Here is a 13381-nt window from a genome sequence, read left to right as displayed (position 1 = left end):
CTGCTTTTCGCGCCCTGGTGTGTGTGCAGGTGTGCGTGCAGTCCATGGCCCAGCCTTTCCTGTCCTGGTTTCTGCACGGGCGTCCTGTGGTGGTTTCGTCGGGGGCTGGATGTCGAAACCAGAAGATGGCGATAGAACGGCAATGTCAAGACAATTCTGGTTCCATAACAGTCCTCGACACCATGTATGCCAGAAATAATTCTGTGCATCATTTCAAAAGTCATGTTTCTTTGCACAACAGGAACCAGAAATCAAGCTGGACATGCATGGCATTTTCAGCAAAAACAAATATACTATCTTGAAACCAAAACATCTTGCAGACATGTCTTGTTCCTAAAAAGAGAGACTGTGCAACCTGGCTATTAGAGAGCATAGGATTTTCCTTTCTTCAGACAAGAAGAAGCCTCACATTCACAGGCCCTGGTCGTCCTGGGAGACTTTAATCACCTTTATGTTAGAAGGGCAACATAGCAAGGCACAAGCAGTCCGGGAGGTTTCTGGAAAGCATTGATGATAACTTCCTAAAACAGGTGATCAAAGAGCCAACAAGGTGACACGCCCTGCTGCACCTCATATTTACAAACAACAAAGAGCTTGTTGGGGATGTGAAGGTTGGGAGCAGCCTTGGCTGCAATGATCATGGGATGGTGGAGTTCAAGAGCCTGAGAGGAGGGAGCAAAGCAAATAGGAGGATCCCCAGCCCTGGACCTCAGGAGCGCAGGCTTAGACCTCTTCAGGGAACTGCTTGGAAAAATCCAATGGGATAAAGCTCTGTGGAGAAGTGAGGTGCAGGACAGCTTGTTGATTTTCAGGGACCACCACCTACAAGATCAGGAATGATCTATTCCCATGTTCAGAAGGTCAAGCAAAGGTGGCAGAAGGCCTGCATGGATGAACAAGGAGTTCCTGATTAAACTCAGACTTAAAAAGGATGCACACAAGAGGTGGAAGCAGGGTCAGGCTATGGAGGAGGAGTATATATATATCTGAGCATGCAATGGGGTTAGGAAAGCCAAAAACCAACTGGAGTTGAATCTGGCAAGGCATGTAAAGGGTAACAGGAAACATTTCTACAACTACAGAAACAGCAAAAGGAAGACCAGAGAAAATGTGGGCCTGCTGCTGAATGGGGCAGGGGACCTAGTGACAAAGGACACTGAAAAGGCCAGGGTACTGAATGCCTTCTTTGCCTCAGTCTTTAGCAGTAGTATTGGCCTTCAGGAACCTCAGGCCCCTGAGTGAAGGTCTGGAGCAAGGCAGACTTACCCTCAGTGGGGAAGGATCAGGCTAGGGAATATTTAAACAAACTGGAACTTACGTGATGGTTGCATGGGACTGGCAGGATGCACCCACAAGTGCTGAGGGAGCTGGCTGATGTCATTGCAAGGCCACTCTCAATTATCTTTGAAAGGTCAAGGTGCTCGGGGAGGTTCCTGAGGAGTGGCTGTTGCTCCTGTCTTCAAGAAGGGCAAGAAGGAGGATCTGGGGAACTACAGGCCAGTCAGCCTCATCTCAACCCTCGGAAGGTGATGGCACAACTAATCCTGGAAGTCATTTCCAAACACAGGAAGGACAAGAAAGTGTTTGGGAGTAGTCAGCATGGATTTACGAATGGGGAATCATGCTTAACCAACCTGATAGACTTCTACAATGAGATGGCTGGCTCACTGGATGAGAGGCGAGAAGTGGATGGTGTTTATCTTGACTTCAGTAAGACTTTTGACACAACATCTCCCGTAACATCCTTATTGACAAACTGATGAAGTACAAACTAGGTAAGTGGACAGTGAGGTGGATTGAAAACTGGCTGAACTGCCAGGCTTAAAAGCTTGTGATCTGCAGCACAAAGTCCAGCTGGAGGCCAGTCACAAGTGGTGCACCCCAGGGGTTAATACTGGATCCAGTCCTGTAACATCTTCATTAATGACCTGGACAACAAGACAGAGTGCAACTTCAGCAAATTTGCAGATGATACAAAACTAGGAGGAATGGCTCTGCATTAGGAAAAGCGTTGCCAGCATGTCGATGGAGGTAATCCTTCCCCTCTAGTCAGCCCTGGTGAGACACATCTCAAGTGCTGGAACTAGGTTTGGGCTCCCCTGCACAACAGTCTGGGGAAGAGCTGTAAAGATGACTCATGGACCAGAATATCTGTCATACAACTTTTATCTCAGATCTCTCCAAGGGCAAAAACCTGGTATTAGGCATCCTGTGGTAACACTAATATCTTTTGCCTGTGATATAGCATCATGTAGTCTGTTGGGTCTCAGGCCTAGGCATTAATACAGGCCTCTAAGAAAAAATTTAATATTTTGAGGAAAGAAATAATATCTGTAACTATCTTAATAGGTATCGTTCTGTACTCTTACCAAAGCAGTGGGATTATTGGCTAGGGAAAAGTAGGATGATGAAAGAGAATACCACTTTGCAGCATGTCCTGTTCCCACATATTTATACGTTAAAATCAGACATATACATGCCTTAAAACATGCATATATATGTATTATATTCCATATATCTGACAGTACAAAAACAACCTTCCTCTACATTAGGAGTGAAAATAAGTTTTGCAAATCAGCCTACAGCCTTTCCAGAAACTGTTTGAAAATAACATGACTGAAGCTACATCTAGACCTCTAGTTACCAGCTTCTGTGTCAAGAAAATCAAGGCTGCTAAAGCCTCCCGTGGTATCATGGGAATACGTTTGGAGGATGCTGTTTCACCAGTAGCTTTTCAGCTTGAACTGAGATTTCTCACTATTCATACCCATCAATGTCAAAAACTATATCAGGTTTTACAGCAAAGTTTCTACATTTGCCTTAAAGGGTGTCAGTCAGCCTATGCTCTGCACAGTTAGACGGGCTCGGTGGGTAGCAGGACTCCCAGCTGCGCTGAAATGCAGTCTGCGCAAACACTCGTGCTAGACACCTAACCATCCTGACAGCAGCTACGCTCAGAGGAGGGCACGCTTTTCCCCACACAGCTGATGCTTTCCCGCCGCATAACTGCAATAGCTTTTCACTGGAAGTAGGAGTTAGTGTTACTATGGTAGAGTGTTTTCGCTTGTGTTTGTTGAAAGGTGTTTAATAGTAAGCACAGGGTTGACTGAATGTGTCATCTGCCAGACTCTGTACACATTGAGTAGAAGAGAGGGAAGCTGAGCATTCGAGCTGTTTTCAAAGTGTGTCCCCTGATGATTACGGTGGGGTTGACTGGCTGCATCACCTCATCTCATCTCTTCTCTTCTGAAGTCATCTCATCTCATCTCATCTCATCACGTTATTTTGAATTTGGTTCTTTGGAAGATAAATTCTGAAAACAGGAGAGTAACTGTAAAATTAAGATCTCAAACAGTTTTCAGACTGGGTCCTACAAATAAAAGAGCATCCTTGTTTTACAGTCTAAAAGGGATACTCATTTAAAACAGCTCATGACAAAAAGGATTTCAGGACATTTTTATTCTATGTTCTAATGTTTTTGTAAGCATCCACCTATTTCATCTTTACTTGGACAGTGACAGATGCTTCACCTTTTTATTAGTATCTTTTCTAAGTATATCATTATACACCACAATCCAATAATGAAAATACTATATAGGTCCCAAAAGGGCAAGGTGTTTTGAGCTTGCACCTTTAAGTGGGAATAATTAGGATGATGACCATTCCAAGATTTCAAAGTGAAACTTTAATACTGATGGCACCAAACTTCAAAACCCTGAAAAACTACGTACAAAGTTCAAGTTGATTTACAGGTAATGAAAAGCAACAACTCCAACCTGAATTCTTTATAACAAAACAAAGTTCCATCACTCATAAGACTCACATTTGACCATTTGTGTATCCGAGGATGTTTAAACGAGATCCCAAACCAGAGATGTACTTCTAGCACTGCTCCAGACAGAAACTTAGCTTTCATCTCCATGCATGAAATTTCCAGTGAGTTGAGTCCTGTAGCCTTCCACTCACCACAAGCACCTAAGACAGTTAGATAACCACCAGATCTTTCCGCAGTACAGAGAAGAATAAAATATATAAGGCCTCTACCATGGCTAATCAGAGGAAGAGAAATAAACAGCTTCCATCCTATAATTAGAAGTAGACTAACTCCGAAGAAATTAGCAAAAGGGAGCAATTAATGCGATGAACAAGCAAGATTAGTCTACTTAGAAGCTATCCATCTCGTCACCATGTAACAGAAAATGAATTTTCAACAGTTTTTCATGGTAAAAAAATATCTAAGGGGAACAAATAGAAAAGAGGAAGACCCTACTATCAGTTTGGAAAACTTGGGGGCAAAGGTGCCAGTTTTGCTTCTTCACCTCCTTCAGCAATAAAAAGAAGAGGAATGTACTCTAAGATGAAGGAACATGTCCAGCTATACTCAATACAAGGCTGCTGAGGAGTAGAACTACTCAAACTGCAATTGAAACACAAATTTCAACACAACTTCTTCCACAAGTCATATCCAAATTGGGGAGTGTTCACAGTACATATTACAGTTGTTAAAAATCACAGCACTCTTGAAGAACTACTGTATTGTGCAAGTTCCACGGTTTCTCTGGTGTTCGCACTGGTGCTGTTGAACTCCACCATTCAAAGAACCTAATAGAAAGCCACGGAGTGCACAAGCTTGAGGGCTTCAGAGGATGTCTTGCATGCATAAGAAAGTGTACACAGTATGGCTCAAAAAGGAAATTCAGTGTTTTTTCTTCCGTCTTATTTTTGTGACTCCAGCATGAGGGGAGCAAGATTTTCATACAGGAAGCATTAGGGGGTTAAAGTGATATCTTCCATCTTTATTTGTACTATTTGTAGAATACTTATCTCTTTCCGCTCCTTCCTAATGCTACAGATTTACAGTGCCAACAAAAGTAATGAATGACCTGAATTCACCTTTAAATCCCAGGAAACTTGAACAGCCTGTATCCACTGAAATAACGCTGTTATTGCAACAGCTTTGGATAATAAACTCCTAACTGGACTGACAGAAGTCTAGTCTTTGTTGAATACCTCCTCTAATCATCTCAATACAGAACAAGCTGTTTACTTTAATGTTTATTTTCTTGAAACACAACAAGACTTCATTGTTGGAATTACCGTGTAAATACGGAGCTGAGAAATAGTCACTGGTGAACATTATTCATAGATGTAGAGGTCTTAAATGATTCAGACTGATTCACTCACATCCTCAATAATTATCGCCACAAAAGGGAACACATTTTAAAGAACAGGATGTGAAATTAATGTTCTGAAGAATTTGTAAAACAAAATCTCTACAGATTTTTTTTCAGCTTCACTATGAATTGTTACTGACTTCTAATAGCTCAATCAGGAGTCTTTCATTTTTAAACAACCATGGTACATAGATTTTTTTTTCATGATAAAAACAAAAGAGCATGGTTAGATAACTGGAAAGTTTTAGGATGACTTTAGGTCAGTTTAGACCCATTAACACTGCGCTTCTGCTTTCATGAGAATATATGGGGTTTAACTCACTGGATTATTTTGTAGAAAAACGAGCAACTCTGTCACCATCCATAAGAGTCTTAACTCAGCACTGAGCCAAAGCCTTTTGGGATACTTACTGTAAAATTCTTTTGGACATCTATTTGAAAATTAGGAGTAGGTTTTTCCTTCTGTTCTTGATTTTAATCAGCCCTATAAGAGCAATCATCCAAAATATCTTTAAAAACTCCATCACATGCAACCTAGAGAGTGGCAAACCTGAGATTTGGGTTAGGTAACTGACAAACATTTCTGTCCTCAGGCATGGCAAAGATGTTCTACAAAGATTAGCTCAAGAGCTTTTTGGAAGTCTTAGATATTTGATCAAACATTCTGTGTTGCAGTCTTGTCTCAGAATCCCTGACTTTGTTAATTGCCGGTACCATGTGGCATTATGTTTTCTTTGCCATGTGGTGTTTTCCTGCCTTTGGGTTTCAGTCATGCAATCAAGAGTGTTTGCAGTACCAGGTGATGTAAATCAATGACATATAGCAAATGGTAATTTAAGAGAATTGTTTGTGTGAACTATTTGATGAAAATTCCTGAATAACAAATACGGTTGTGCAGATGAAAATCAGATCACAAACCATTCGTGGGTGGAGAAAGGGGCTAACATTTTCACAAACACTCTCAGGTAATATTTATTCAGTTTTAAGTTTGGTGGTCATTTGAACCTTTGAATGCCTATAAAATCTGAAGAAGTTTCCTCAGTCTGCTTGAGGTGTGCCCAGGTCTAATGGAGTGATGCTATAATTAAGGTTTGCCTCATAACTATAAGAGATTAATCTAAATAAAAAAGCAACTATCTAGGTTTTTTTTATATATATGTATTTGCCTGGATCACCAGAAAAACAGCAACAAGTTGTTTTATTTATATCTTGTAAAATGCTTTGAGTAGCAGGTTGGACTACATGACCTCCAGGTGTCCTTTCCAACCTGCATGATACTTTGATTCTATTTCCAGAGAAATCATGAGGTATGTAACAGTGTAAATCTTGCACCTGGATCAATATTTGCATAGAAACCTTATGTGTTCTTCCCTAGGTTTAATAATGTTCTACCTGATTTGCAGAGATTGTATAATCATAGAAAATAGGGCTAAAACAAGAAGGTGCATGTGGTCTGTCTCCCTTGTCTGGGTCCATCTGGTCCATGATAACCATTTCACTATGAGGCTGGCATCTATAATAATTCAATAATGCAAGTTCTGTTAGTGCCATAGGACTCCAAATGGGCGATTAAAGAGAAAGTTTATTCCATGTAGAAAATATATCCATTTAATTTCATACATTTGGCGGTATACATCTTGATTATGAAAAGCTCGGGATGATACAAGATTCATTTATTCACTAAAGATTATTCCCTAGGAACTGTCCTATCACTATTCAAGAGCAATAATGTTACAGCTACTTTCATTGAATGGATTGAGATTTTGGATGACTGAAATGGTGTTGGTTTTGGGTTGTTTTGGGTTGTTGGGGTTTTTTTGTTTTGAGAACATAGTCAAAACAGAGGACAGAAAATATATGTCATGATAAGCAATGAGGCAAGAGAGCAAGAATACATAAGGCTGGAGTGCAAGAAATGGAGAAGAAAACAGTTGCAATGGATCAGGGGAGAAAAGTGGTAAGGGAAAACAAGCAGTGATAATGAGGCTCAGATGAAAAAGTGTTGCAAAACACTTAAACCAATAGATGTAAAAAGACTGTGCTAAATCTTTGGCAAGGCATCCAGTCATTCCAGCATGTCTAATCATCAGACAAAAAATTCATAAATCGTCTTATACAGATATATGATTTCTATCATTTAAGATATTTCAGTAAAAATTTTTTTAAAGCTTTGGTTTAAGCCCCAGGATTTGGTGGTTTGGTTTTTTTTTTTTTTTAGGTTTTCTATGGCTGGCACATCACTGGGACAATGGATCCTTCCAGAGTGCATCTGCGTGTTTTAACATTGTGTTCAGATGCAGGCAGATGTCATCTGTCATCCTGCAATCTATCAAGGCAGACAACACACAGGAAGATGTGATAAGCTCAAAAATTACAGAGTGAACAGTATTGCTCAGCTTCAGTTCTTCACCAAAAACATAAGCTATCCCTTTCTCTTGTTTTAGCTCCCTCTTACTGATCCAAGCACTCTTTGTTTTGTATAAAGCATACAAATGTGTTGAATTTGAAAGCTATTCTAAATAGCTATTCTGCTTCTAAACTTCTTGGTCTCATCACATTTTGAAAATAAAATATATACAGTCTGCAGCCACTCTTCCAGGCATTAGAGAAAGGATAAACATTCAGAGAACATGGGAGACTTCTCTGAAAATCACGTCAACTTCTTCATGGGTATTTTTAAATTCAACTCAGATTCATTGTTTTGAAAAACCCTAATTTTTTTGTTTGCACATAACTGTTGCCTTTATGTACGCTTCTATTTTAAACAAAACTGCAATGGATCAATAGCCATAAGGTTTAACAGATTCCTAACAAGAAGTTACACGTTCTGTATTTTTATCCAAAATTCCCAATCTGAGTACATCCAGAAAAGATGCACATCGGCCAAGTTTCCCAAACCAGAATTGCAGACCTGAACATTATCTAAAGTTAGATCATCACACTATATTCACTACTCAGATCTTGTCATCTTCTTCTCTCTCTTCCTATTCTGAGGTAGTCAAACAGTAGTTCCAAATCTAAACTGTTCGTAGGGAAAGTATGGAATTTACATCCAATACCACAATTCAATTCTTTGCGTAACGCCAGAAATTTGCACCTAGAAAATCTGAACTTAAAAACAATGTGAAGATTTTGGCTGTGAAGGACCTTCAGCCTAAAATGTTGATCCTTAAGTGAGTTTGTTGCCCATCCCTTTAGAGATCATGGAAGAACCCTGGACTTGTATTATTTGCTCAGTTTATGTATTTTATTCAATTTGTTTGAAATTAGTCTTACCAATGTGAAATGTGCCAGGAAGTGATACAAAAAGAGGTCAGCAGATAAGAAGAAATTGAACTGAACAACACACTAATCCAAGTTCTCCTGTGAAAAATATATTTAAACTACACCTATCTATAATCATGCGACCATTTCTGTTGTTACTGAACATTCACACATCCCATTCTGTACATAAAATAGTAACAAATAGGATCTTCCCCTCTCATACCTAGCAAGTCTGAGGGTTGCTTCTCCCTTCCCACCGCAGCCCAGGACTGCCCTCTGCACAAGCAGGTTGTTCTGCCTCTCTAAGTGGGTACAAAACTTGGGCTGTCAAGTTTTCTTCCACCAGTTTCTTCAGCTGACAGTCTTTCAGCTACAATTCAGCCTCCAGCAGATGAACTCAGATTTGCCTGGAACCTACCTCCCAATTTATACTATCTGTTGTGGGATTTTTTTTAAATTGACAGAAATTGAGGTAAAGTTTTTGGAAGGGAGCTGTACGGCGGGACAGCTGATGCTACCGTTGTTACTCTCCGTGTGACAGTTTGTGCCTCACTCAGCCTTAAATCATTTTCTTCCACAAAGCTGAACCTAACAATTACTTTTGGTGTCTGTTGCAGAGCTGTCAGCCCCGCATCAGCTGTCAGGAGGCTGAATTTCACTCCGTCTGTGCCTTATCCCCACGGCCCTGACTGACAGGCGTCCTGCGGTGTGCGCATCTGACTGCCCCGGCGCGCCGCCAGCCCACTTCTCCCCCCGGCTCAGGCTCACCCCCTGGAGGGGTTAAGCTGTCCTCCCTCCCAGGACTGCCAGGTGATGGGAAAATGCAGGTTGCAGTGAGGGTCAGCAGCATTGAGAAAGACGGAGCAGCACAAGGCACTGACAGAGGATCTTCTTCCACTCCTAGACCCCTTGGTACCAGCTCCCCCATTCCTCCCCATGTGACTTCTTCCCAGGATTAAACGTGCTTGCTACCTCAGCTGTGCTAATCAGCAGCATTTTGTAATGGCAATGCTTGCCCCAAAAGCAACCCTGCCTTCACAGCACAAAGAGCAGAGGGATGCACCGGCTGCATGGGCCATATCCACACCCCGGCTGCTTTCTCAGGGAAGGAGGAAAGAAGCCTCCCCCATGCAGTGCTGCTGCTTTCGTGCCTGAGCAGTTCTTGCACCCAAGGGAGTGCATCCAGCTCATGTGAGAGATGCCACACGTCCAACCAGAGGTACACAGTGCTCGTCTTTGTCCCTCTCTCACACTGGCAACCTAACACGGCGAGGACAAAGTACCTGGCCTTGTCTTCCTCCACATTATCTTGAAGCTGTATATCATAGCAACATGATAGAATATATTTTTTTAGAAATCATTTCAGCTTTTAAAAAGATCCAGTATTAAATGTGCAATGATACCACAATGAAGACAATGCTCTAAATAAATGTATGTTGTTAACATTAGAGTTAAATATTTCCCAGTAACTGCTCGTGATACAGCCCAGTTCTTTGAAAAACCACTAACTACTTTGGTATTTGAGATTAAAGAATGTTCTTTTGCAACTTTACAGAACATATCTGTGAACTCTAAGTACTTCTTTGCACATAAAATCTTCAGTATCAAGTCCAGCTACATGTAAAAAAAAACCCATACGTTATTGGCTTCTCATGCAGATGATGGACCAAAATATGACCCTGCTGAGCCATCCTACCTGTGTGACTCAAGTGACTGCTGACTGTCTCAAGAAATGGGTGTTGCTCTCTATTTTTCTCAAGTAGGTTTCATTTGGCAACTAACCAACCACAAAGTGAGCTATTAAAAAAAAAGAAGCCATACAAAATGACATGATGATGCTGCCAGCTTCTTCTCCTTTGTTTATATCTACTATAATCTGAAGCCAAGATGCAAAAAAAGTTATTTTTCCTTTCCTTTTTATATATAAGTGTATATATACACACATACACAGACACATACATTCCAATTTCTTTAAGGATTGTGAAGTATCAGATTATTTCTGCAAGTTGACCATTAAGTACTTATAAAGAAAAAAATAGTAAGAGAGTAAATTTGTCTTCCACAGCGCAGCTGAATTAAAAGACATGGGCAGGTCCTTCTCTAACCCCCTAAACCTCCTTGCCTTAGTCTACACTAACCTTGGAATTAATGTTTCCCAAAAGCAGTTCAGCTGCTATAAGAAAAGTAATAATTCTGTGTTTCCAGATGTAATTTTGATGCCCATTTTCAGCATTTAGTTACATCTGCTCATGATTTTCCTAAGAAAAGAATGACAGCACCAATAAAAAAAATCATACTGACGTTAAATGCTTTCATTGTTTTGATTTTTTTTATCCCTTTCAACTGAGAAAAGTAAGGGTAAAGTTGGGAAAAACATTGAAGAAAGCAAGATGTCTTCTCTTAGTTTCTTTTTCTGGTGTGCGTGAGTGGGTGTGCAAATTACCTCTCACTCTTTCTTAAATCACATTTTTTCTTCTCCTTTAAATGCAATGGGAAAAACATTAAAATAACTGATGGAAGGGGAGACATCAAATTACATTTTTTTTAAAGTTAAACAAGATTCACATTTGACTTTACATCACAAAATCTACAATGCAGTAGGGATGGAGACAGTTCACACATGGGACAGGAGTGGGACAAGCCAGGGCTGGGCAGGGGTGATCAGATCATGTAAAACAGAATGACTTTGTCACCCTGGGTCATGACGTCTCCTGGGGACAGGTCCACCATGCAGGATCACAGCGAGGAAAAAAGGCCTAGACTTGCCAGTTGCAGTACTCTGACTCTGGTACAAGAGGGTGAAAAGCAGAGAAGTCACAACAGTGCCCTAGTGGGGTAGCAGGAGGAGGACCTAAAGCTACTGAGAAATACACACTTGATCCACAGGCTGTTTTATTATTTTCACCTTAAAAGAAAGTAGCCACAATGGAAAATGCTCTGAGGCCTCCAGGTTTTTGCAGAAAGAAAAAAAAAAAAAAACAAAAAAACAAACCAAGCAAACGTGCAACCTGTTTGCAGCAGCCCTTTGGCAAATAAAACATTCTCGGTGTGAACTGGTGCTTGTCTGGGCAGCTGAGCTACGGCTGACAGTGAGGTGGAAGTGATTTTTGGTCCATGCCAATTTCCCAGCTCTTGCTCATCTTAATACCTGGCTTTTACAGCTGTTTACATGGAAGGTAAGCTACTATCTCATTGTTGGAGATGGGAAAACTAAGGCACAGGTCAGCAGAGGTATGGTCAGCAATGGGCCTTCCCCATGATCACTGTGCAGCTGTGGAAAGATGGGAATGGATGAGAAGTTACAGACTCTCAATGCAGCTCATTATCTACAGCGTCACACTGCCTCAAAAGGAATTAGATCTTATGCATCATTTTGACAGGAATGATTGTGGTTTGCTGAATCCACTGCTCATAGTTCTGAAAAGGAATGAAAACCATGAGCCAGAAGTGTCCTGTCCCAACCAAGGTAAATCCCCAATTACACTGAAATAGAAGGAATATTTTAAGAGAGATACACACACACACATACATATATATAATACACATTACATAATATGTACACTCTATATAATTATATATAAAGCATGTATCATGTATCATGTATATAATATAAAAGGTTAAACATGTTCATCAGTGAGCTAGGCTAAAAAAAAGTTTAAATAATGGTTAGGAGTTTGTTCTCCCACTAAACTGTGAATATGCGCAGAGGCGAAACACAGTGATCAGGGTGTCTGAGCACAGCTAGCGATGCTTTTAAGACAGTCAAGTGCAAGACCATGTATCCCAAAATATAAAACATAGGCTAAGCTCAGAGGCCTGGATTACAGAAAACAGACCCTGAAGAAAGATGATGGAAGGCAACATGTTGAAGGGAGGCTCAGTTCAATATTAGAGAAAATAATCATATTTGGATATGCAGGTGGGAATAATGAAGGGGCACAATGATACCATGTGCAGGCCTGGAGAGAGGGCTCCCGAGTCCCAGGTGCAGCAGGGTGAGAAGCAGAGGCACAAGATAGCTCTGACCAACCTAATGTGCACAGCGGGAAGAAACACCACCATGCAGGTATAACACTCTGCTTAGTCTGCTGGACCATGCTACTACTAAGATACTCCTGACTGGGTGAATCTAAAGGACCAAAAGCCAGTGCACAATGGCCAGCCTAGAGCATCCTGTTGCTTCCAATAGTAGCTTCCCTGGGGCTGAGTCAGGGTGTCTGTGCAAAGGTACCTGTCCCCATAGCCTCTGCGCACCAAAGTAAGAATGGGAAAAAAAAACCAAAGAGCTTGGAGAAAAGTAACAGGAATGACGAATAGTTCCTAATGCTTTACGTTAATTAGGTCTGGTTTGCTCATGTGCAGACAGGCTTGTGAGACCAAAACACTTGTCCAGTTTTTCTAGCTATGTTAACCCAGGCCCTTGCAGCTCACTTTTCCACTCTTACCAGTTTAAAACAACAAAAAACCCTTTGAAACTCTGAGGCAGTGATGCCCACAGCAGCTGTGTCAGCTGGATCTGGAGCAGAACTGGACAGAACAGAAAAAAAGGACAAAACAAACTGAATAGAGCAAAGGATATATTTTTCTGAAAAAACCTTCACAGAAACTTGCATGACCTTACTTTTAAGCTGCCCAATCAAAAAAACTTTAACTTACAGTTTATTGAAGAGCTCTAGGCTAAAATTATAGCACCAAGAGCTGCAATCCTCAGTTTTGACATGTTAGGAAGGGAAGCACTACTTCCAGATCTTTCTAGTATCAACTTTCTGGACATATGGGTGATTTCATGCAAAATGGAGGTGAAAGGGTCCACAGCATGAAACTGTGAAAGATGTGACTTCTAAAGAAGGTCTTCTGAGGGCAAACCTGCAACAGCAGCACTTCCCTGGGCTCTGCAGCTGCCCTCCCACTCGGTGAGCCTGTCCAGCAAGCCCTGTGGGGCC

The sequence above is a fragment of the Platalea leucorodia genome (genome assembly GCF_965183815.1).
Source record: "Platalea leucorodia genome assembly, chromosome: 1".
NCBI lineage: Eukaryota > Metazoa > Chordata > Aves > Pelecaniformes > Threskiornithidae > Platalea > Platalea leucorodia.
The sequence above is the reverse complement of the archived record's forward strand: the minus strand, read 5'-3'. Positions refer to the sequence as shown.